Consider the following 25,750-nt stretch of genomic DNA (forward strand, 5'->3'; position numbering starts at 1 on the left):
AAAAATGTATTCTGGAATCCAGAGGTTTTAAAGATATTCCAAACTAGAAGCTACCGTAGGAGTTATTTCAAAGTGAAATGATTGTAGAGGTTAAAACCCCTCATGAACAGCAATAAGCAGCACAAGTAACCTGAGTGGGTCAGGGGACCTACAGTGAACATTTTTCTTCACTAACATAAATGATGGATCCACATACTGGTTTTATGTATTTGTGTTAAAATGCTAATCTTGGTTAGAACAGTTGTAGACATGAAACAAAACTGAAATTACAGATGTCTTCATGGTTTTAATGCATGTGAATATTTTCTAGAAAATAGTGACAAAAGGGATTATTTGCTCACAGATGTGTCCACTGAGAAAAAAAAATAAATCAGTTTTGCATGTATCCACATTGTACATGCGGTGTTCTCAGCATATGTACACATTTGGGCCTCATACAAAAAGACCTTGTGGTAGATACTTGCAGTAATATTTGCACTTGGGCACATAGCAGCAGAGTACTCTGAGATTAATAGTTTTTCCCTGAGATCAGTGTGGAAAAGATGAGATCTACTCTATACCCTGCTATACCACATGGGTGGTATCATCACCACAGCTGTGTTGTTCAGTCTGTACCAGTGCCTGTGGAGTAAGAAGGTCCTCAGAGCCTGTACCCAATATCTCTGAGCCAGGGTGAGCCTCGCCTCCAGCAAGATGCTAGTAATCCAGTGAGACACACCTGGTGTTTGGTGGTTTCTGAGGTGTAACAGCCGGATGATCCCAGAGACCACATCCTGCTGCCCATGGCACCTCTATACATGTCTGTATGCTCCAGCTCCTCTTACACTTCTCCAGTTCATGAGTGCTCAAGAGGACATGATGGGTTCAGGAACCTGCATCAGTGTGGGCAAGAGAGATGAATGAGGTGCGATATGGAGCACTTGATGCATCTTATTATAGAGTGCTGCAGGGATGGGGGTTTAGGTGTCATGCCTTGGTATGATCCAGGGGGAACCAAGTGTGGAAGTGAGCAGGGAAGTCAGAAGGCAGTTTGGCCAACAACAGTCTGGGGGCTATAGGGTTATTTTACTTCTTGTCTCCCCTCCTTCCCTCCTTTCTTCCCTCCTTTCTTTCCTTCTTCCTTCCCTCCTTCCCTCTTTCATTTGAATAGAAGCTCTATTATTATTATTATTAATAATAATAATAATTATTATTATTATAATTAATATAATTATTTCAGCCATTTCCTGTAGTCAATATTTAGACCCTTTGCCACATGGAGATATGAAAAGATGATTTAACCTGAAATTGATGGAGAGATTGCTGCTGATTTCCACTTATAATTGAGAGTCATTTAAAGAACTGAGATACAGTTGAGGTGCAGCCAATCTGTAATTATATTAATTACAATAAAACCACTAACTCATTATTTATCATTTGGTTCTTTCTTGTCCTTTACATACCTTAGATCAGCTCAGAAATATAGGTGGGAACTGGGTCCAACAAGTACAGTTTAATTACTATAATACATCTTTTTTGACATACACAAAAGTAAAACGGTCAGCAGGCCATTACATTTCCTTTATTTAATAAAACTGCGTATAAATGACAAGATGAAAAATGCCTGCAGGTAGTTTCTTTAGGAGACTAGTAAAAGATGTCAGATGATGATCTCAGGTGCACATTTGGAAGCTATTAGGAAAAGACAGACATCAGAAATACACTGTATTAAACTATATTTCCTTCTTTTCCACTTGTGCTATATTTTTCTTGGCATTTAAAGAATAGAGTTAGACAGTTTAAGGTTGGGATGCCAGGGAAGCTAATTTCTATATTAATAAAATATAATTAGGATTCCAATTCCTCTGTATACCACTCTATGAGTATGTTGAGTCTTTCAAAATTAGTGATATTTCACTTCTGCAAAATGATTCTTTACTGACTATCATCTGGGCAATCTACTTTTTTTTAATTTTTTTTTTTTTTTCTGTACATCTGTATTTTCCCACACTGCAACAGTCCTTCCAACATAAGGAAAACAGTCCATGATGAAGTGACTGAAACTCAGTGGGGTGAAGGTAAAGTAAGTGTTTAGGTCTTCCCCATCAGCTGTGGCAGGTTTGAAACATGCTTTTGCAAGGTATAATGCAAACATAGCATTTCAGAGAGATTTGGGCTGTCTATCAGAGCAAACATAACTGATTTCTTTCCATTATAGAAACCAGTCAGAGAACATACCATGCAGAGGAACAGACAGCATACACAGAAGCTTTCATTTCAGAAGTCTTAAGCCCCAGGAGTAATTCATTCTCAGGAACTGATTTTAATCACAGTGGAAGACAGCTGTCCTGCTGCTCACAGATAGCCTCCTCTAAGCAACATTGTCTCTACACAGAGCCTTGCAAAACTCAGAATACAGAGAGCATAATGCTGAATTATTATGTGATTGACTGCTAAATAATTCTTTGAATGTCATACACAGCAACATGTTTACTACCAGTTTGTGCAATTCAAATTGTTTGAATTTGTGTATTTGTCTGCAGAAGAGCAGAAATGAAACAGAATTTTGTATATTTTAAATATTTTATCTACTCTATGAAATGCAGTAGTAAAAAAATGAGCAACATAGCACATTATGTTATATATGTCAAGAAGAGTAGATAAGTTTTATCATAAAGTGGTTGAAATATGAGCGAGAATCAAGCACATAGCATAACTACAAGCATAGGTTGTTAATTGGGACTGACTTAACCCATACAGTTAAGTAGGAGAAGAAATGGTGACCATCCACTTTATCCACAGATTAATGAATATGCACAAGTTTTGATTCACATATCAACTTTTTAGTTTTTACTTTTTGCATATCCCCAGACAAAGGGAGTATTAGGGTTTATTGCTAAAGTGATGAACAGCTACATGTAAAGTTTAAACAAATCTGGTGCATTTTTTCTCCAAATATGTGCAGACATACCACACACAATAATATATTTTATATTATAAATGTGTGTCCTACTTCTTTTAATTTTTGTATTATCTAGTTCTTGTGTTGAATTAATTTAGGTTTAAAAATGAAAATTAAATGAAAAACATAAGCTAGTATTTGATAAAAAGAAATATAATAATGGATATATATATATAAAAGAAGAGTTACTATAAAGTGTTTGGCATTGCTTTTTTTTTTTTAAACCACAAAGCTCTGCACCTTCTGTGTGATTCAAGATTTTTAAACTTCATGTTTGCTTCATAAGTCTCTTTTTAGTGAAAGAAAACACTTTCAGTTTCTCAATTTAAAAATCATTTTCTAACTTTAAAGTATTCCTTTCAACAAATTCTAATATTTTATAATAAATATTTTTATTTTTTTTCTAGTTATTCATCAGAGATCTGAAACATATTTTCATTTTGGTTTTGCTGAAATGTCAGCAAACTTCCCCTCACTGGTGACACAGGCAAATGCACAAGACCAAGCCTCGTCTATTTCATACATGTAATTCCATATTAAGTAAAATTAAATATAGCAAACCATAGTTACCCATGTAAGTGTAGTTGCTTCATATTTATGAATCCTATCAAACAAAAGGCATGAAATATTACTGATACTGTTTGTGTATAGATAACCTCTAAAGTACAGTCAGTTATGCAAAACCCTCTTGTTGCTAACACTTACAGAAAGAACTCAATATCCATTTTCTATTTAAGGGCAGATATTTAACCTCTGAATCTCTTTACCAACCTCTGTGTCCTGCTATATAAGGAGTTTTTGAGATATTTATGACTTTTATTGCCCGTGAACTTTGACAGTTATGTTTTAGCCAGTGAGTTATTAACAAAATACCCCCATATTAACATGACACCTTCTCAAAGACCAGTAAGAAGTTATATACAAATTTTATTCAGACATTTGTCATCATATCAAAAAATAGAGGAAGGGTTTTTAGTATAGCTGAAACAGTCACTTCAGTTTCAACAAAGTGATCTTGATTACTAACTATATGTGATTTCAGTTAAAAAAATAAGCAAGTGTTGCTATCCTGTACCTTCATTTTAAAATCATATATATACATATGAACATGTAAGAAAAAAGTTTGTTTTTTTTTTTTTTTTTTTTTTTTTCAGTGTTTGTTTCATTGGCCCTCCAATCAAATATTTTCAAATCTATCTTTATTCTCTTTACTGGCTTTTAGAGGTAGGATGCGTATTTCTTACAAATGAACTGATGGTGACGGCTGCCAGTCAACTGGATGTCATTTAAGAGCTATCATGGAGGTACTGAATGTGTACACCTACAGTGCATATGTTCTTCACTGTGATTTGTGTTCCCTGCTGTGTGATTTGTGAAAAAAAAAATTACAAAACTGTGAAAGTTTTAAGTCATTTTGAAAATTCTTTGATGTAGACATCTGCAAAAGGGCGATGAAATGCTGAAGTGGCATAGTCTTTTATTTTGGTGATTGTATAAATTTATCTAGTATATATTAAAGAGATTGCTGTAAATGAGCACAGAGTGATTTCTACTGGAGTTATTGTCTCCACTTTGTCATTTGAACTATGTAATTTGTCAAGCTTTGACTCTGTGCTATTGAATTTTTTTTAATTTTTTTTTTTTCAACATCAGCAAAGGAACTCCTACAATTTAGACTTTCAGTGGCAACTGTGCAAATATTTTTTATTTCTTCACATGCCTGTCTCTTTATTCTGTGTTTTCTCTGTATTTTATGTTTTCTCATTTTACCTTGCATTTTTCAGGCACAACATTGTTACCTAAATAAGGGCAGTTTTAAATGACTGCAAAGGACCTGGTTTCTTCACTACAGCACTTTTTCAGTGCTCTGTGGAGATTGTAGAAGAAACCTGAGCCTGAAAACTACTCCATAGGCTTACATTTTATCTGTATTTTATTTCTATAGCCAACTGTAACAAGAACCATTGTGTGAATAATGAAAGATTATGAAATGCCTTTAAAGTCCCACAAGGAGTATAAATAACTACTGTGGAAAAAGATTATTATGGTAGTTAGATAAGCAAGTTGCTTACTAAAGACTGTTCTGGAAAACAATTTCTATTGTTATTACCTATTCTGTCTCATTTTTATTCAGCGTGTCTGTGGGTGTAGCACAGGCTGTTGAGAGTTTCTTGTACCCAGTACAATCTTGCAACAAGCAAGTACGCCTCTGCTTGTGCTGCTCTTTCTAAATGCTTAGCAGAATTTGTTTCTGTAGACCTGTGGGTATATTCTAGCAAAATGGATACAAGAAAATATGAAATTCTTGGACAGGTTTCATATACATATGCATTTAACATCCCATTGCTAGCTGAGCAGAGTTGGGGAGCAGAGTCTTATGATACATCTTTCTCTTTCTCACTCCTAAATGGCACTATTAGTGGGCATGGACACTAGCCATGACTTTCAGATGCTTCTGTTAAGAAAGCCAGTACCAGCAGAGATATGACAGAAGCCTGGTCTGATAATCCTTGAGCTCTTGACAGGCCTTAATGCCATTGCTCACCCAGATGTTGCCCTGTCAGTAAGCATGTGGCCTGTGCTCAGGTCACCCTCAAACAAATTAGCACTGTGATGGTGAAAACTGCAGCCTTTAATTGCTAGGTATATGAGGTAGAAACTAAAGTCATGTTACTGATTTCATGAGGGGTCAATTCCTTAGTTTTGACCAAAAGCTGAGGATGCACAGCTTTGTTTTGAGAAACAGCAGCAGGTTTTCCTGTGCTGCTTCTGGTTTTTAACAGGTATTTCTGTCATAGTTTGAAAGTGCTTACCAGGGCTTGTACGCACCAGAGCACTTAAGGTAAAAAACAGAAAATGATTTTAGATCTCAGTCAAACTTGGATGCAAACTGCACCCTGGATGATTGTCCTGGTTTCAGTTAGAACAGAAGTTTTAGATAGAACAGAATTAATTTTCTTCCTAGTAGCTGGTGGAATGCTGTGTGTTGGCTTAGGATGAGAAGAGTGCTGATAACACCCCGATGTTTTAATTGTTGCAGAGCAGTGCTTATACCAAGCCAAGGACATCTCAGCCTTTTGCTCTGTCCTGCCAACAGGCAGGCTGGGGGTGCAGTAAGAGCTGGGAGGGGACAGACCCAGGACAGGTGACCCAAACTAGCCAAAGGGGTATTCCATACCATCTGACGTCATGCTAAACAATATATAGGGGTGGCTAGCCGGGGGAGGGGGCCGGACTGCTCGGGGTTAAGCTGGGCATCGGTCAGCGGGTGGTGAGCAATTGCATTGTGCACCACTTGTTTGTACATATTATTATTATTATTTTCCTATTATCACCATTGTATTATTATTATTATTATTATTGTTATTATTACTTTTGTTATTATTATTTTCCTGTCTTATTAAACTGTCTTTATCTCAACTCACGGGCTTCACTTTCCATTTCTCTCCCCCGTCCCAGAAAGGGAGGGGGAGGGTGAGCGAACGGCTGCGTGGTGTTTAGCTGCCGGCCGGGTTAAACCACGACAATGATTCAGCTCCAAGATGCATAGGAGCAAGTAAAGAAGAGGAATTTGAAGTGGCCAGGAACACTGAGGTTAATAAGTGAAGATACTAAAATTCTGCCTATATTGCCTCAAAAATTGCTTTGCAATGAAAGGGTTTTATTTTTACTTTGAAGAAGGAAACTAATGTCCCTTTGCACTGTGTGGGTTTGGGAATAAAGAAAGTGAGGATAGAAGTTGATTGGCAGCAAAAATGCCCAATTGTAATTTTATGGATCACTGATAAATGCCTGCTTCAGCCTTACCCAGAAGCTAGGAGAAATTAAATAGGGCTGTCTGGGGCTCAGTAAGCTCCATTTTTTCACTTTCAGATAAGAATCAGTTGATTTGATGAAAAGTAATTTACTAGGGGCTAAGGGGAAGGGCCACAGGGTAATTCACAGTACAATGAGATGATTTGCCATCCTAAAATTGCTTTCCTGAAATATGTACAATCCTCTTCTTGGTAAAGCTATTTCAGTGGGGGCTGCTCATTGCTTCCCTTTGCTTTGACCACACAGCTGTCTTCCAGTACACACATGCCAGGTCTCCATCGTGTCTCCTACCCTGTTTTGCCAGGTCTGGATCCCAGCAGCAGCTGGCTGTGTAGTTCAAGCCACTCAGCCACTGGTCCCACACACTGTGCCAGTGCTCCATCACCTGTGCAACAAAGAAGTGCTTCCTGATGTTTAGACAGAAGGTTCCCAACGTGTGGCTCCTTTTTGTTGACAAAAATACCTCTGTTGAAACACCACTTGTAAATATTTTAGGCATGTCTGTTTGTATCATTTCACAAATCTCCTCTGTATGTCTGATGACAGATGAATGCTATTTCTTTTTTCCAGAAGATAGTTTTTTAAAGCTTGAGACACAGAACTTACCCATGTGGAGGAAATAATGCTGTTTTCAGTCATTACTCAACTTTGATGCTTGAGCTGTTCACTGAAAATGGCCTTCAACTACTATTTAGAAAATGCCCAAGATTTCCAGCTTTTTTACTGTGGTTAAATTATCTTAACATGGTTGTTTTTACAGTTTGCTTTCAGTTGTTCCTTTTTATTATATTAGTCTAGACTTAATGTTCTTGAGCCCATTAATTAAATGTATCTGTAAGGGTTTGATTATTTTAAGCCTAAGAACTAGAAAAGATTCTAGGGCTCTTTCTGAACCACGCCTCCCATACATCATGAAAAAAATCCTCAAAACACTGGTACAGAAAGCCCTGATATGTCCTTTAGGCAAACAGTTCAGCTCCTTGAATTTTAACTGATAACACAAAATTCGGTACCAAGTTGCTGAGTGCATTTAAAATTTTTATTGCTTTATTCTGCTATATACAAAAAGTAATATTCCCTTCCCAGCCTAGATGAGAATATAACTGTTTTCAGAGCTTTTCTGTGGACAGAATTAATTTAGCAAGATTTCTCTCTCATTTTTTCTCTTATTCCCTGCCTGACTACCTTTTGTCCCCCTCTGCCACTACTACCTCAAGAGATATTTTAAATTGTATTCAGCCTGGGTGAGAGAAATAAATGGGGAAAACAAAGAGCAACGCAGTTTGCCTTAATGGAGATGAGCTGAGAATTTCCTTGAAAATTGTGGTTTGAGGGTTGAGTAAAGGATAAATTGAAGTTGTTACAATTTCAGGGAACAATCAGCATATTCCATAACTGAGATCAAAACATTTGTACTGCAATACACATCTTAAACAGAAGTGGTTGCATTTCTGTTTTTTGGAAACTAATTAACTCCACTGTTTCATGACAGAAAATTAAAGCCAGATTTTTTTCCAATGTAAAAACAAAAACAGAATCTCAGAACAGTTCTTTCCTCTTAAATATTTACTTAGGCCCTTAAGGACAGGAATAGGAGATGTAAACAAGTTCACTTTTTTTCTTTCTCTGTATCTCCAATTTTCATACAGAGACCTCTTTTTTAGGCCTTGTTTTTATATTTATTCTTCCTTTTCTTTGAGCAGTCATTCCAATTTTTATGTATATCCGCTCTTCTTTCTTTTGTGTAATTTCCCTTTGCTTACAAAAAAGATAATTCTTTTGAAGAGTTTTTCAAGTATTTTGAGTTCTGATAGATCTTTTGATGAAAGGTTTTCTTTTTTTTTTTTTTTTTTTTTTTTAATTCTGTTTTACTAAACTTACTACTTCAGCAGTATTAAGTGCAACAAGAATACTTTTTTTTTTACATTTCATACCGTCTCCTGAACGTATTATTGTGGGTAGGAAGAATGGAACAGAGAATTAGGAGTTTTGGTGTGACGGTCTTAGGGATTTATATGTAAAAACAGGGAACAGAATTGGACAGGGGCAGCATTTTAAATTATCTTTTGTGATACAATATTATAAAAGTGGGAAGTGCAATCAGTGCCAAACTGCAGACAAAAATAGTCATTAATTAGGTATGTGACATCAATCTCTATGCATACTTTGATACTAAAAATCACTCTAATTAAACTGCTAGGGGGTTCCAAAATTCAGCAAGTGTAGTATCTATGTCTAACAGAGCTACATTTAAAACAAACAAACAAACAAACAAACAAAAACAACAAAAAACACATACCTATTCTATGTAATAAAGAATATTTATTGAATATTCTTTATATTCAATTAAATCTCAGTGGCAGTGAAGTCTCAACATTCATCCTTCCACCAGCACATCCAAAATAGACATGTTTCCAGGCAGGTAGGAGAAGTTAATGTGTTTTGGGAATACTTTAGCTTTGCAAGTAACATTACTGATTCAAGAATTTCTAAATTATGAATAAAGTAATCAGAGGCTACCAGAATCAGTGAAATGACTCAGAGAATCACTCTATCTGTAGTTAAAGCCATTGCCATTCCTTCTTCTCTTCAGAAAAGAGAAAGAGAGCACAATATTTTAAAACTTTTTAAACAGGAAATGCTAACATACTCTTTTTTCTCTCTATTTTATTTTATTTTATTTTATTTTATTTTATTTTATTTTATTTTATTTTATTTTATTTTATTTTATTTTATTTTATTTTGTGTGTGTGTGTTGAACTATAGTGGCATTGTGTCATTCAGTTAACAGTATTACTTCTTTTTCTATTGATATTGCTACAAAATTTACAAAGTACTCAAAACAAACCAAAAAATTAACCCTGATGAGACAATGAAATAAATACATTTGTATTTCCTTGCTGAAGGAATTATATAGCCCTTTTAAAGAAAAACAGAAAACATCAGTGAATAAGTGTGTTCAGAATATTTTGGGGTGTAAGAATTGCTTCTTTTCTCTGGACTCTTGTTGGGACACTGGTCACTTCAATGCTTCATGAAAGGTCTTGTTGATTGCACCATTTCTTCTTTTTTTTTTTTTTTTTTTTTTTTTTGGAGACTGATGATTTATCATTGGTGCAGTGACATTAACTTGTTGGGTAAAAGTAAAAGAAGCATTTTTCTTCCACACTCTTTGTATCTGTGGCAAATCTGCAATATCAGATACTCAAAATCTTGGCCATTCTGGCTTCAATTAATGCTTCAACCATGTGTGTTTATAAGCCACAAACATTTCCTATTCAGTATTTAATACATAGAATCTGACCCAAAAGACCCAGAAGACCTTGGTGAGTATGAGGCCTCCATGGGACATTGGTAGATACAGGGAAAGTCTGATCTCAGGAGAGCTTCCAGAAGGGTAAATCAAGAGAGCAAACAAAAGAAAATCGAGGTTTGATGTGATTTGCCCTAGTTTGCAGGGAAGGTCACTGAAAGAATGGGGAATAAAACACAACTGTCTTGACTCACAGTTTGCTATCCTTATAACTGGAATGTGTTAGTTTTTGTAGCTACTTCATAATATCCTTTTCATTGTCAGTGAAACAGCAGATAAAAAATATTACTAAAAAGGATAAGGCAGATTATCACAAAAGCTAGAAAAGATTCAGCTAGTTTTATGAAAGTTTTGCAGTGTTATATAGCCAATTGCAATATGCAATATTCCCTTTGAAGGGAATTTTATGAATTGGAAGAAGATTTAAGTGTTACACAGTTGCATAAGTTTGATGTGCTTTGAGTTGTATATGAGGATAATCACGGTCTTTCAAAGGAAAGATCTCCTGAAAAGTCTGACAAATAAAAGCATCTTTCAGGTTTCAGTGGTGCTAATGAGCACCTCTTGTAAGTTAAGGACACGTTTACAGGCTGCTGAAATTAACATCTGATATATTGAAAGTTCTGGTTCAAAAAAGTTCAAAAATATTGAGTATATTGGGGTAGAGATTATTGAAGAAAGGAAGTTTTGGAAAAAACACACACACAGGTTTTATTTTTGTTTGATTCAGAAGCAGAAAAATCTACTTTTACCTTGAGAACAAGATTTTATTTTTTTTTTTCCCATTCAGAGTCTTGTGTTTCTTTCTCTTGTTAATTTTTAATAATTTATTTTGCTGTTATAAAAATCATTGCTTTAATATAATCAAGGTGTAATTGAATTGTGATATAATCTCCTGAAATCTCCAGGAAAAATTTTCTATTCCTTTCGTCTGCTTTTCTTGTCTTACTTTCAATACAATGAGCTGATATTGAAGTGAACAGGATTAGTCTTCCTGTTCTTAGGCATTTTACAGGAAACCGCACTTGAAGAATATGATAGATGTTGGTGATTAAATATTAATCTGGGTGAAGAGAGCCAGTGAAAATTATGAAGCAACTCAACTATTTTGGTAATACATATCTTAATGTTTAACACAAAAAAGTTCTCTTTGGTGGTCGTGTTAATTGGTATATTGATAGACATACTTTCACATGTATTTTACAGAATATATTCTAATATTTTCATAAAGTGAACATTGGGAAGAATGCTGGGTCTCCTGACCCTCATAGCTTTCGATTAACACTAAGGCCAGACCTTCAGAAATTGTTGATGCTGTAACAGTACTGTTGTTATATTGCATTGGTTTCTAATGTTGGTTTAGGGACCAGTCTCACAAACAGTGTACATAAGGAACACTCCTTGGAACTGCTGAGTCATTTCAGAATGAATAATATTTTAAGTGAATTACCTTGAATTAGCTGAAGCAGATGTGTTCCTGGTTTTGGCAAAATTAACCTATGGAAAATGAAAATAAGTCAATTAGTAGTCAGCTAACTCAAACTATAGAACAGTCTTAAATTCGTCTCTAGAGTGTTCTAACGAAAGCTCTGGATGCAGGGTTGGGTTGTATGTTTTAGCAGCTGATTTGCATCTTAGCTGGTATTTTCCTTGGTTCGGTGGAGGAATAATTGGAAATGTATGCACAGTATTAAATGTGTCGACTGAAGCTGTAAATTGGAAGAGATTGTGTTTGGTATATAAATTTAGGGAGTATTGCCAGGTTTGGTCATAAATATGTAACTTTCAGAATTCTATGACATGCAATAAGAAACATGTCAATAAGTGATGAAATGAAGGTTTCCAATTATTTTAACAAAAATAAACTGGCTTTTTGGGATGTATTTATTACAAAAGTTTCGTCATTTCTAGTTGAAACAATAAGATGGAGAGGTTTCCTGGGTGAATAGCAAACTAATGTGTTTAAAATTCCAGTGGGAAAAGGAAGACTTACTTTTGTCTTTTGCAATAATAATTAATTCACTCTTTTGTTGTTTTGTTTCTACTGCTGTTTTGAGGGGAGAAAAGATATTTTTTAGTATTCCGATGGAATGAATTTATGAATCTGGTCTGTCTGAGACACTGTAATAAAAACATTTTAAATTATAAATAATTCTCTTTCTGATATGTTTAAAATTGTACCAAAAGATTGAAAAGAGCTAAGGCTATGTTTCGGGGAGGATGCAAGAAGGATAGCAGCCTGTCATCATCAAAGCTAGACACTGACAGCTTTGTTATGAGACTATCTAGTTTAACTTTCACAAGGTCTCTAGGAAATTGTAGAAATTTAATGTTGGAGAAAACAGCCACGTCTTAGAGGAGAAAAGAGTTTTATCTTAATGATCAGCATGTGAATGTGTACCTATGTTAAGTTATATTGTGATGTCTCATAAAAACAAGTTCTGCCTTGTTACTCAGAATTCAGGTTGGTGCATTACAGGTATAAGGAATGCTTAGAAGCTGTCCTCAGGAGCTGTCTACTTGTTCTGCTGGGATTCCTCTCCTAAAGGTTGTACCATTTTCTTCATGCAGTGTCTGTAAAAATCCTGAGCTAATTAAATGTCCCAAATAAGCATCACTGATTCCTAGCTTTGGTGAGGGTTGGGAGCATGAGATCTTGCTGGTTTTACGTCTATTAAGGGGGGGGGAGGGGAAAAGAGCTCTTTGCATTCTGCTGTTTTTATTCAGGTACTTTCAGAAGCTGGATACAACCCAGTTTTGCATGGATTGCACTATGATGATAGTATCTTTCCCTAAGTACTTTGGTGTTATAACAGACTTCAGGTAATGAATGAAAAGGAGTGCCATTCTATCCAGGGAGACGAGGGGAACTGTTATTACTTTATATTGTCACTATAGTAGGAACACTGCTATTGAGTAAGGGAAACCTGACTGGCATGGGAGAGAATTCATCAACATTTAAAAGCTTGATTTAGATTCCTTTTCAAGTCAGCAGCAATAACACCCAAACCTGATGAGACATGGCACCCTGTCTTTATGCTTATGAATGTGTTGCAGCTCCACGTATCCTTACTGAGACTCATTTCAAATATGAATACCTGGCTTTATACGCAGGGCTAATAAACATAAAACATTTTTTTTTTTTAATATGTATTACACACAAAACCTTTGCCTTTCCTAGCAGTTTTATACTACTGTTTTGTCTGTAACTGCCTCTCTAACCAAAGCCTTATGTTGAAGAACATGAACAATTGCGCATTACTGAGCAATTACTTTTTATTGACACTTTGTAGGAGGCCCCTGTATCAAACATATGCATGAGATATGAAGGCGGTTGTGTAGGTGAAGACCAATATGAAACATAAAGATTATGCAGATCACATAAAAAGGTCTTACCTTTACATATATCACAGTGCAATGCCTTTTCTAAATTCGTTATTTTGGGTGATGCTGCGCTACTATACTGCTAACCTTTATTATATTTGTTATTACAGTGACCTACATACTGTGAGTTATTTTACTCAAGCAAAATGTACTTTGGAACACAGTCTTGTAGCATATGCTATTAAAATTTTGTTTTATTTTTTATTTAGTTAAAATATATGCCAAAATGTGTCTTATTTTGAAAGTTATATAGAGATTTTTACACCTAATTCTCTATTTTGGCTGTAATTACATTCACCTGGAAAGTAGGTAAACCTAAATATTTTTTTTCCCTAACTTTCTTTTGTCTGTGGTATATTGTTAAGATTCCCCATTTTGGAGGACACCTGTCTTTCAAAAGGCCATTCTTGAAAAAAAAACACAGAATTAATTTGTACCAAAATGAGATGTGTCTACAGGTCACTCGCAGTAGGGATACCTGTACAGAAAAAAAACACATATTAGTAGCTCAAGTTCATGCAAATGGAGCTAGAAATTCTGAATTACTCTTGCAAAAAAAAAACAAGTAAGCTAAAAGCATGATACAGTCATGACAGCTGGCCCTTTGTAGTCCCTCTTGGAGGGGTGAATATCCATCAAATCAAATACAGATAAAACAGACAAAGATACTATACAGAACCTGGAAGACTTACCGTATCACAGCATCCTCATACCATAATTTCAATATGAAGTATACAGACTACATTTTCACAACTTTACTGATTACAAGTTCACCTTTTAACTGTGGCTTGTTCTTCTTTATTTAAAAATACTCATATTTAAAAATTACTACACAAGATGTGACAGCATATTCATCATGTACAAGCAAACGGGTGGGGTAACTTTTCCCTGATTCAGTAATTATAGTCTAAATCAAATACCATTTTGATTTGAACTACCTAACAAAACCAAAGAAACAAGCAAACAAAGGAACTAAAAAAAACACCTTCCTTTTAATTTGCACGTCACATCAGTTGAATATTATATTACAACAGAGGAAAGGGAAACAGCAACATTTTTAAAGCTCAGGTGACTTTTTACTAACTATTTTCATGAAGAATATCAAGGTTGCTATTCATAAGTGAATCATTCACCAGCATGCACAGATGCTCCCAGACTCATTGATCAGGAACCAACAGAAGAATGAGCTCAGTCATGGTTCTCAGACTAACCAAAAATCTCATCTAGCTTTGATTCTTTGCTGCCTGCTCCTCTTTTGTTTCATTGGAAAATGCCTACCGAGGGACAGCCAGGTGTCTGCAGTGACTCAGGAATGTAGGGAAGAACAGCTGATCCATCCACAAGTTGAACAAGTTCATCCTCAGCTCTGAGCCATCTATTTTCAGTAGAAGCTCATTTAAGAAAGAGGTAGAGAGCTCTACTGGATGTGGACTAAATGAAAAAATGCAATTAAAATTATGAAAAATGATTTTAATGACCGGAGTTGCTTTGTGTATTATCTGAAATTCATTATACTGTGTCATTACATTATAACTGCTGCAATGAATTTATTTTTTGTGTTAGTTACTTTTTTTTTTTCTTTTTGTAAAGCAATAAGGTTTCTATGATTCTGTCCATGATAAAGATATCGTTGTTTTTTTGTTTGTTTGTTTGCTTTTTGGTGTGATAAAAGGAGGAGAAATTCCTTTCTGCCCTTGAACCAAGATAGGAAATCCTAAGCAAAATCCTGTGATGAGAAGAAAACCCTGAAGTATGCTTTATAAAAGCCCTTTGGTGAAGAAGCTACATGAATGTTAGATATACAGCTGGACATCAGTGCCCTGAGAATACTGACTGGCATTAATGGTCCTGAGCAGACTCACCTGGGGCTCTCAACCCACCCAAGAGCCTGGGGGCCTTATTGCAGCTCTGGATGGGACATCTGCTTGGGCCTGACCAATGTTGTACATCCTATGCCTTTGTAGTTGTGCACCTGCAAAAATACATAGTTTTGTCTCTATTGTGTATATTAATTCATGGAACTGTGAGACAATGCAGGAAAGAGAGGGGTAATCCTTAGATGTGCTGTTGTACAAGGGACTAGGAGTAGATTCAGCAGCACCTAGTCTCCTTACCTCTTTGGTTCAAAGGGGTCCACTCTGAACCTTGTGACTCAGTGGGAGGGTCTCCCTGATGTGTATGATATACCCTGTCCTCTAGGCTGTAAATAATTAAGTGTACCTTGCCATCTGGTATCTTCTTAAGTTGCTATCTTATTTATGATTAAGCTTTGTTAGATCACTATATTATATCAGTAAATACATTGCTGCTTCTCTCTTATGAGGGAAGTGTATAATTTAATTTACAAAAAACGTCAATTAAATTATCTAGTCAAAATACTCTCACCTAGGTATCTACAGACAGACATTAAGTGCCTAAAGGAAAAGACTGAATTAGTCAATAAATGTAGGAAACTACGTCTTTTTGAGATCAGTGGAAGTACTGCCAGTATTCAGGTCTATTAGGGGCAGTAAGAAGGAAATAAGGACTTCTTGCCCTGAGATCTGAGAAATTTATTCTAAGTAGTTAACTTTAATTGCTTATGAAAAATCCACCTGCAGAAGTGAAAGACAGGCTTTCATATTTCAATCATCAAGTGAGGTGGGTGAGGTCCTGAATCTTATCCTAGAAGTATTTCCAGTGAAGGCTATGTTCCAAGAGAGCTTTCTGCTGGTTGCTTTGTATCTCTGCAGGGTTTGGATTTGCTCTTGGTTTTTATGTTGGCTGCTTTTGATGGGCTAGGTGACATTTCAGGGAGAATGGGAAGCAATGCTGCTTGTTCTGGGAGAGCTTGTTGATACTGGCAGGGAACAGGGGAGACACTTGAAAGATCTGGGAGCTCAAAGTCCAAAGGCAGAGGAACAGAGCTAGCCAATTTGGAGGCTGGGAATAGACAACAGACCCTCGGGGTGATAAAAGCAGGGGGACCTTGTGAGGACTTGTTGCAACTCAGTCATTGGGAGGAAGGCTGTACATACAGTGCAAAAAGGGAAGACTTGCATATAAACCTTGCTATTATTGCCTTAGTTGCTTAGATTATTTTGCAAAATTATTTATACAAGCGTATTCTAGTGAAATCTAGCTTTTTTATTTTAAAAGCTTTTGGTATTTTTATAGTCAGGGAAAAGGTCTAGGAAGTCATAGTTCAAAGCCCTTGACTTGGTGTTCTGCTACAGAACAAATAAAATCCTAGATGCATGAAATTCATAGATTTTGTGTGATATTTGCAAATTATTGGAAAATATGTATTGTATTCTGTGATCAGATCTCAGAAAATGAGAATCCATTATGGCTAGACTGAGAGACTCTCTCTTTAAATCCAAGCTGGGACTATTGAAATGTTCCTTTTTTGCCCTGGCTAAAGGGGTAGCTGGTTTATGTATATATTTAAGCTTCTCTTGTTTTGTAGAATATCCTATAGAATGGGTGAATCACCAGTGCTAACTCAGGGATGAAACTAAAATTTTTGATTCATCAGCTGATTTCACTTACAAGAAGAATTAAATTTAGCTAGTATAGTATTTTCCAAGACCTTAAGTGTTCCGTGTCTTAATCTAGGAGAAGGTTTTTTTTTTTTTTTTGCATTTCTTTAGAATTTGATAGCTTATTGTTAATAGCATTAAGGAAAGTAATTACACTTGAAAGCTGAGGACACCTGATGTAGAAATCATCTGTAGACAATAAATATGGAATGTGACAACTGTTTTCAGAATGAAATCATCTTTAAAGGTCGTCATTAAGTATGTCATTGATCATTTTGTAAAATCATCTTACCAATGTGAATTACTTAGCATGATGGATTTAATTAAAATGTATTCTGAAAGAATAATGCTATGACTCTTGCAGCTGCAAACTGATAACTGTGTTAACTGTTTAAGGAATTGTGTATCTTTATTAGAAAGCTTTGTCAGTGAAAAGGGAATGGAATATTTTTTAAGGGGTAACACAGAAAAACTGAGAGATAACACGGGCTGTAACACAACCCATTGCAGTAAACTTGGTCTGAGTTCTGACTTTTGGACAAAGCCAAACAAATCTTAGTGACTACAAGGTCTCATGCACACATATTGAAGACTTTATTTTGGGACAGAAGGAACTCTTCTGAGAGAATCTGCAATGTGTCTCAGAATACTGACTTAAACATTTAAGCAATTAAGACAGTCCCTTTTCTGGGATGTGTTTAAGAGGTTCTCACCCACCCCACCACTCTTTGTATATGCTTCAGTTGCTGCAAATACCATGTGAAGTTTCTTCGGGAGCAAAATCTTTTGCTGTGTACAGAAACAAGCAGAGGCAAATTTACTAGTAAATTCCATACGACTTTTATGTAAGAGGAAAAAATAGACTGCCAGTACAACGACATAGTCTTAAAGTTAGTGCTATTATTATTAACAACAAAGGTCTTGTTATTGTTGATAATAAAGTAGTAAGCCAAGGTGAATAATTAAACCAAGATTCGTACCAGCTCTGTCGGGCTTCATTCTCCCATTTCCTTTTTTTTTCAACCCTTCCCTGGGTCTTGCCATTGTATCTCTTACCACTCCAGTGTGATCAGCATACATACAGCACTCCTCTTTCAGGGCTGCACACAGCCTGCTCTGCTGTAAAAAAAAAAATAGCAAATCTAATCCCCTACAATTTTTAACACTACCTCTGAAAGCGACCTGATAGATTTTCCAGGGCCGAGATGGATTGTTCAATTTGGGTCAGGTCCTCGTCCACAGCAATGCGTAAGGAAGTAAATCCTTGATTTTGTTTAACCAATGAGGATACCCTGGTCCCCACTCCAGCTCCTCCCAGGATTATTAGGGTGGCCAAAGTTAGAGCCGTGAATGTTTCCCGTCTTTCCAGATGACTTTCCACTGTGTCTGGGTGTACATATAATCCTCAGGGTGGTATAGAATCCTTGGTATAATTATCACCTGTATACAAAAATCACGAGACGCATTAAAGGGTTTTAGTGATAGACAAGGAGTTACACCCACTCATGAACAAACCCACCTAGCGTTGTTGGCTGGGATCAACCACTCGGCTGATTGTTTTCCATTCTCCATGATATTACGTAGGTGACACTTCCCACTAGGAACCGTGCACACACACCTACCACCTCCAGTGACTTGTGTTAGTGTTACCCTTATGTCTTTTCCCCAACTGCATTGTAGAGGGTTGTTCTCATTTGTACGGGTGGGCTCTCCAGGATCCCCAATAGCATCATAATATGAAGGCCTTATACTAAAGCATAATCAACAGTGTTTTGTTACATTTGGGCTTGTTTTATTTAATAATTGGTAGCTGGCATTCATGACCACCCCCATATGTTATTCTCAGCTATGTTATCATTCTCGGCTTTACCTGAGCTTGTAGGGCTGCCGAGAGTTGGCACTGTAGTATTTTCCGCAGGCTGGATTCCCTGGACATTTTCTGACAATACCTCATTTGGTCCTACTGCCTGGGGCCTATCAGCATCCTCCTTTTTATTAGTATGAGTCCTCCCTTATCTGTTCTGTGTTCGTAAAATCTGACATTTTTCCTAGTATCCAGCTAGTATCATTCAAGTTTGTTATATTTATATATAGAACCTTGCAAATTTCTTTATTTCCGTGGAAGGTTCCTGTATACCCTATACCATGCCCTCGCCACCTGTAACAGGGATCCACTTGTTGGTTACAACCTTGCAGCCCATATCCCACTTATAAGAATTTATCCAGACCCGAGTGTCCAGTCTGTAGCAATGGTTTCACACCCCCGGTATGCACGATAATACATGTTCGGGCATTTACAGTACCCCTTTACCGGGTTAGAACTTGGGCAGAAATAAAATCCTGATGGGTTAAAGCATGGCTGCACTGACACCAGGTCACATAATGTGATGCAGAAACTGGGGGCACTTGCTGTCGTTGTTTGCTGGATGACGAATTGATCCTTCCATTTGATCAAGCTCCATTTAAAAGGCTGGTGGGGATGCGCAGACCCATAGCTGACCAAAACGATGATACTGACTCCCATGTATTGTAGGAGGTGGTCAGAGCCCATCTCTCCAGGGTGTTTTTAAATTGTCGGCCCCTCAGTCCCCCACCGTTTTCACTTCTCTGCCTCGCTTGTCAGTTTGGTTGCAGCGAACTACAAGGTATTGGTTCTTCTTGGCAGCAGCAGTGTTCTTCAGGGGAACCTACTAGGGAGCCTTCGAAACAGGGCCTCCTCCCCTTCCCACGATACACAGATACTACACAATACTTATCGAGTCCGTCTTAGTGTCAGCTTCAAGTCGTCAGGGCCTGGAGCTGCCTCCCATTTACCTTCCCGGGCTGGTCCTTTCACACGGCTGGCATGCGTCCATCCTTTCTCCGCAGTTCGAATTGCCGTTTCTGTGGTAAGCAAAACAACATAGGGGCCTTCCCCATCGTGGTGTTAAAGAAGTCTCTTTCCAAGTCTTAATTAGAATTGAGGGTGATTAAGTGGCAATTCCAAGTCATAGGGCACACCATATAGCATTTCAAAAGGAGAAATTCCTACATCAGTTCTGGGCTGCGTCCATATGTTTAACAGTGCAAGGGTTAAGCATTTTACCCAAGAAGCCTAAGTTTCCAGCACAAGTTTTGTTAGTTGTTTCTTAATTTCACCATTCATTCGCTCTACCTTTCCAGAAGAGGAGGGGTGCCAGGGGCTGTGAAAATCCCACTCAATCTCTAAGGCTTGCTTTAATCCTTGCAGTAAACCTTTACACCCATTCAGTCACGTGGTCAATTAGGACAAACAAGTAACTCAGTAAAGTCTACCTGTATACTTTGGAAAGGTCAAAGCCCTGGCTCCCGTCCCCCTCTAGATAGGTTACAGAAGACCTCTTTATTTACCCTTTGACATATAGTACATCCTCTGCATGCGTGCTTCCCTAAAGTATATATGCCTACACAGACATGCTTTCTTAGAACAACATCACACATTGCTTGCACCTCCCAATGACTCTTCTGATGTAAAACAGTTAATATTTGCCTCATTATCACTTTATTCAGCATTTCTCTCCCATCAGGGAGTATCGATTTTCCTTAAAACAATCCACATATTTGTAACATTAATACCTCCTTGGGAGGTTGTAATTGCTCCAAAATCTTTTTTAGAATTTACCCAAATGGATAGGTGGCCCTGTAAACCCCTGAGGTAAAATTGTCCATCTATATTGTTGCTTCCGCCCCCATTTCAGGGTCTTTCCAGTCAGAGGTGAATATACATGTACGTTTGCTCTCAGGGCCAGAGAGCACTCCATTAATAACACTGTTATTCCAGTCTAACAATTTACTAGTTGAATGCCCAATTTAATCATCAAATCCCTTCCCAACAAGTTAGTCTCTGCCCTGGATACATACAATAATTGCCCAGTGATCATTTTATCCCCTAGTCTCAGCTTGGTATCCCCCAAAAGTGGCACAGTTATCCCAGTCCCTTCTACCCCCATCACATTTAGGGTTTCATTAGTTAATTTAATCCCTGATACTTTACAAGTCAGTAATGACTTAGCTGCTCCAGTGTATTGGGTTTGATGGCAAGGTTCGGGGGGTGTGAGGGGTGTGGGGGTGGGAAACTGCAGTGGCAGCCCCCATGAAAAAAGAAAAACCAGAAACCTCCCCGTGGTAGATACGGGACAATTTCATCTGGCCCTAAAGGGGCCCAGTGCTGCCCAGAGCCAAGCCATGAGCAATACAGTCCGTGCCTCTGTGAGAGCACATCCACGAAAACAAACAAACAAAGAAACAAACAAAAACCTGCTGCTCAACAGCGGCTGGGAGAGCGAGAAACCCCCCCGCAGACACCAAAGTCAGTGCAGAAGGAGGGGGAGGAGGCGCTCCAGGCGCTGGAGCCGAAGCCCCCCTGCGGCCGCTGGAGAGGCCCCTGGTGGAACAGGCTGTTCCCCCCTCCCCAGTGCTTGGGAAACTGAACAAACACCACAGCAAATATGCAAATATACCAAAACTTCTACACTGTTACTTAGATAATGCCTACATCACCTTTCCCTGCTCATTCAACTTCGAATACCTTTAACACGTTCAACAAACCTTTTAACACTTCCTTTATCTTTCTCTAGCCTTTACTTTTCTAATGCCGACATCAAAGGCTCAGTCAGGGGCCAACTTAATCCCGTACCTTTTCCCTCCAAGATGCTGAAACAACATCAATATACAACATTTCATCCTGTTTTCCTTCTTTCCACAAAACCAACATTGACTGTAATATGGTGTTATAATTAGTAGTTCCGTTTAGGGGCCACTCCACTCCATCCTCTAGTTTATAAAGTGGCCACCACTGATTACAATATTTGATAAGGGTTCTTTTACTCTCTGTACCCTCTCACACCACTATATCCCTGTAATGTGTTAGTATACATCCTAGGAGGCTTTTCCTCGGGATTTCTTTGCTTTGAACTTTTCCTATTGTAATTTACAGTGGTGAATATTCCACTGTTTTCCTAGAAGCTCTTTACTAGTCAATCCCAATCCCTCCAAAATCCACAATATACAGATACACATGTAAAATCAGACCACTGTAAATTAACTGCCTGTAGACAATTACACTGGGGACATTTAAACCTGATGAGCTGATAATATGCCTGGGCAAATTTTGTTCCCTTAGACATACACCTCAATGGCAGTTCTTATATTTACATATTTACATATTAACATATGTATAAAAGAACACTTTAACAAAAATGCCTGGGCTTTTATATATACAATATACAATGTACAGTTATTATTCCAGTTAGAATTATTCCTCAGCAGCTGCAAACATTATGCCAGTTGCCATTAAAGATCGCTTACCTTCCTCCTGTCTCTTTCTTAAAATCTCAGACGTCCCCGGGGTTAATGGGGACTGCCACATATTCCTAGTCACTGGTCCCTGAGTGCTAGAATCAGAGTTGTTATTGGCATCCCCCTGGGGTTGCAGATTAAGAAGGCCAGGAGTCGGAGGGGCTTCAGGTGGGGGTGGTGGAATATAGGGAGGCAGTGGGGCTGGGATCTCTAATTCTCGGTTTTTCTTGTGCCTCCCATCCCCTCCTTTTTCTTTTAGAGGATATAAATTGGCTTGAGTTTCTGAGCTGATCCACAAATGTGCATATTCACTTTCTTCCAAACTAAAAGGTTCCTTTGAGTTTACATAAATATTTAGGGCCTGGCAAACCCATCTTCAAAGGACCCAAATACGGGCCAGTAAAGGTGGTCTCCTCGAATCTGTTTACCGCCCCAAACTTCAACACAATAATGTATCATTTTTACTTTATTCCTTCCCCGCCTAAAAGGGAAGGGGAAGGAATATACTTTATTCCCCTCCCAATTTTTAATCATTAATCCTGGGGTAACCTAACATCTGTCGTTACCCCACCCATGGGACCAGAAGGCTTACTCTTCTTCTGTCCCATCTTCTGGAGCGCCTTCACACACACACGCACAAATCGCTTCCCCCTTTTTGTGGCCCAGTCCCTTGCGGGATGTGGGAACTGCACTACCGAGGGGTCCACACTCGCTTCGTCCGCAATTGGACGTCTCACAGCGACACGCTCCAGGATACCCAACCCCAACCAAACGGATCACCGGCCTATACTTACTCACTCCTGAGTCTTCGTTCGGTCTTCGTGCACAAAGATTACTAGGGGTTGCCGGCTTTATTTGCTTGCTGCCAAATTTAGGGTTCATCGGTGAAGGATTTGAACGAAAGTAGTCCTAGTGAAGGCCGCTGAAATCAGCGGGGCACCCCCTCCGAAGGTCTTTCAATCAGATTGCCTTCATCCGAGTCACGGCACCAAATTTGTTATAAGTTGCCCCCTTAATTAATTTTCAGAGAGCATTGCATTAATAGTAGAAAGGAATTTATTGAGAAAGCAACAGCAAGCAAAACAGCGCTGGGCGGCCGGGGAGTCTCGGCTCCGCCAACGGCGCGCACCTCACCCCTGCCAGGGTCCCTTTTTATATCTTGGTAATTCCGGGATTACGCAGCACATCCTGGTATGTTCTGCGACTGCGCGCACTGTTGCTAGGGGGTCGTCTCTGTCCCTCTGGTGGTCGTGAAGATGAAGGCCGTAGTCTTCCTCAGCATTGTGGTTCAACTTCTTTTTTTTTTATTTGGTCATGTTGGCCCAGCATGAGACAGGAAGGCAGGATGTTGATACACTAGTTTAGCAACTTATCAGGAGATGGTTACATGAGCTTTGCAGCAGTGTCTTTGAACAAAAGAGGCAACTGAGATGCAGAAGGAGAGAAGGGGTGGGGGCTGAGGGTTCTCTTTTTTGTTACATTAAGCAAAAGAATTTTCATAGTGTCTAGCCAAGTATTATACATCTCCTTACTTCAGCAGGAAGCTTTTGCAACTACTGCTCCTCAAACAGAACTCCTTGTTTTATAATACAAAAGACAATGAACAAACATTTATTGTGTATTACAGTGAGCACTGGATGTTTGCAAGTTATGCAAGATGCATGTGGTCTGTTGTAACGAGTTCGCCAAATCCTGATCTAGTGCTGCTCCTGCCAGGACATCTGTTCTGGCTGGAGCATCCAATAAGAAATGTTGCTACTCTGCTCATCCCAAGATCAGCCTTGCTTTCTTAAATTAAAATGTTTTTTGACAAGATGAAACATAATTTGGCCAATTGTTGTACATTAAAATTGTAAATTATGCAAATACATTCTGTATATGACAGCTGTATTTGAAGGCTGCTTTTGTTTTTTTCATACTTCTTCAGTTAATTATACAAGTCTGGCAGCAAAAGGCCTTTCTTAGTGACATGTGTACCTAGTGAATGTTCATACCTGGTGGTGTTGTACCTAAGAAGAAAATCAGTCATGTTCACCAGAAATGCTTATTAAACAAGCTTAAATTGGTTCCATTGTCTGAAACTTGACTGTCCCCACTGGACTGTGATGAATGTTGCTCATTAGTTAGATTAAGCTTTCAGCTTTGGGTAGACTACCATGTTGTGAATTGTTTCACATTATTAGGCAGAGAGAAAGTAGTCATGTAGACAAATGATAATGTTTTAATCAATTAACTTTAAAAGTCTAGATGTACTACATAATGCCAGATTTATAATAGTTTACAATTAACACTGGGCATGGATGTATTTTCTTTTCCATAGGGGAGAAAAAGTTGTCACTAGGGATGTTCCCTGCTGGCTGAAAAAGATCCTGAAATTACATCTGTCCTCTTTGGGGACAACAAAGCAGATGTCCTTGGCCATGCAGTTGCCCAAGTGACATTTTCAGTACCGAATCCAATCTGAAACAGTCTGTTGTTCACTGTAGATCAGGTAATACCGTGAGCTTTTAATTGGGCAACTAATATGAGAATGTCAGTTATAACTTAAAATTTTTATACGTATCAATACAGCATACAAGTTCCCTGTTATGGTTTATAAATAAAAGAACAAATAACACAAAAACCTTCTTATGATTGCACACATACTAGTAATACTGAATGATTACTCTATAACAGCATCTTTGCACAGTTTTCATTTGTTATGTTTTAATTGTTAGGAGTACTTAGTGAACTGGTTCTGGAACTTGTAAGTCTTATGCAGCAGCAAAATACTTACGAAAACAAGAAGAAAAGCAGTGCTTTTGTTGAGATTTCCACTATGCCATTGAAGTTGTAATTAAAAGGAGAAAGAAAACAATGGCATTAAGTTGTAATTAAAGATGCAGATTGTGGGTGCTTCTAGTGCTTGCAAAATATGTTTTGGTCCAATAAGAGATAGCAGGTTAGAATAAGTGTCATATACAAGTATGTTACAATTGAATGTATATTTGCTTCAAAATCAAGATTAAAAGAAATGATTTTTAAAGCAATCATCCCCTGGTGGATGTTCTTGGTTATCCATACGTGTTTAAAATATTTTAATGCTTTTTGTTGTTGTTGTTTGTTTTTTGCTTTATTTTAAAACATAAGTTAGGAAAAAATTATGAGGCTAATGGTAATATTGTAAGTAGTGTGATCTTATGGAAAGATATTAATACGAAGAGGCATTATTTTATGTAGTTATCTTAATCAATGGCATATTGTACAAGTACAGTAATTTGCATTGGAGTTTTTCAGCCTTATTAGTATTCATTCTGAACAGAAGCTTTGTTTTTTTTTTTTTTAATTATTTTTATATTTATTTATTTTTAACTCCCACTGCCTGATAATTCATCATAATTTGGCTCCAGGTCACTTTGGCATAATGGACCAGAGTTATCTTTGTTGTACCTCTGCTGAAGTCAGTAGAGTAAGCATAGG

At 37.7% G+C, this 25,750-nt stretch overlaps 1 long non-coding RNA gene across 1 annotated transcript; it reads right to left on the reverse strand.

Moving 5' to 3' along the window:
• Nucleotides 1-11,510: 11,510 nt before the first annotated feature.
• Nucleotides 11,511-23,248, reverse strand: LOC116486595. Its single transcript, XR_004252980.1, has 3 exons — nucleotides 23,086-23,248; nucleotides 13,892-13,932; nucleotides 11,511-11,567 (listed from the first exon to the last, which is right to left on the reverse strand). It is a non-coding gene; the product is annotated as an uncharacterized LOC116486595 (long non-coding RNA).
• Nucleotides 23,249-25,750: the final 2,502 nt, after the last annotated feature.

This window comes from Aythya fuligula, chromosome 2 (assembly GCF_009819795.1).
Source record: "Aythya fuligula isolate bAytFul2 chromosome 2, bAytFul2.pri, whole genome shotgun sequence".
Lineage (NCBI taxonomy): Eukaryota > Metazoa > Chordata > Aves > Anseriformes > Anatidae > Aythya > Aythya fuligula.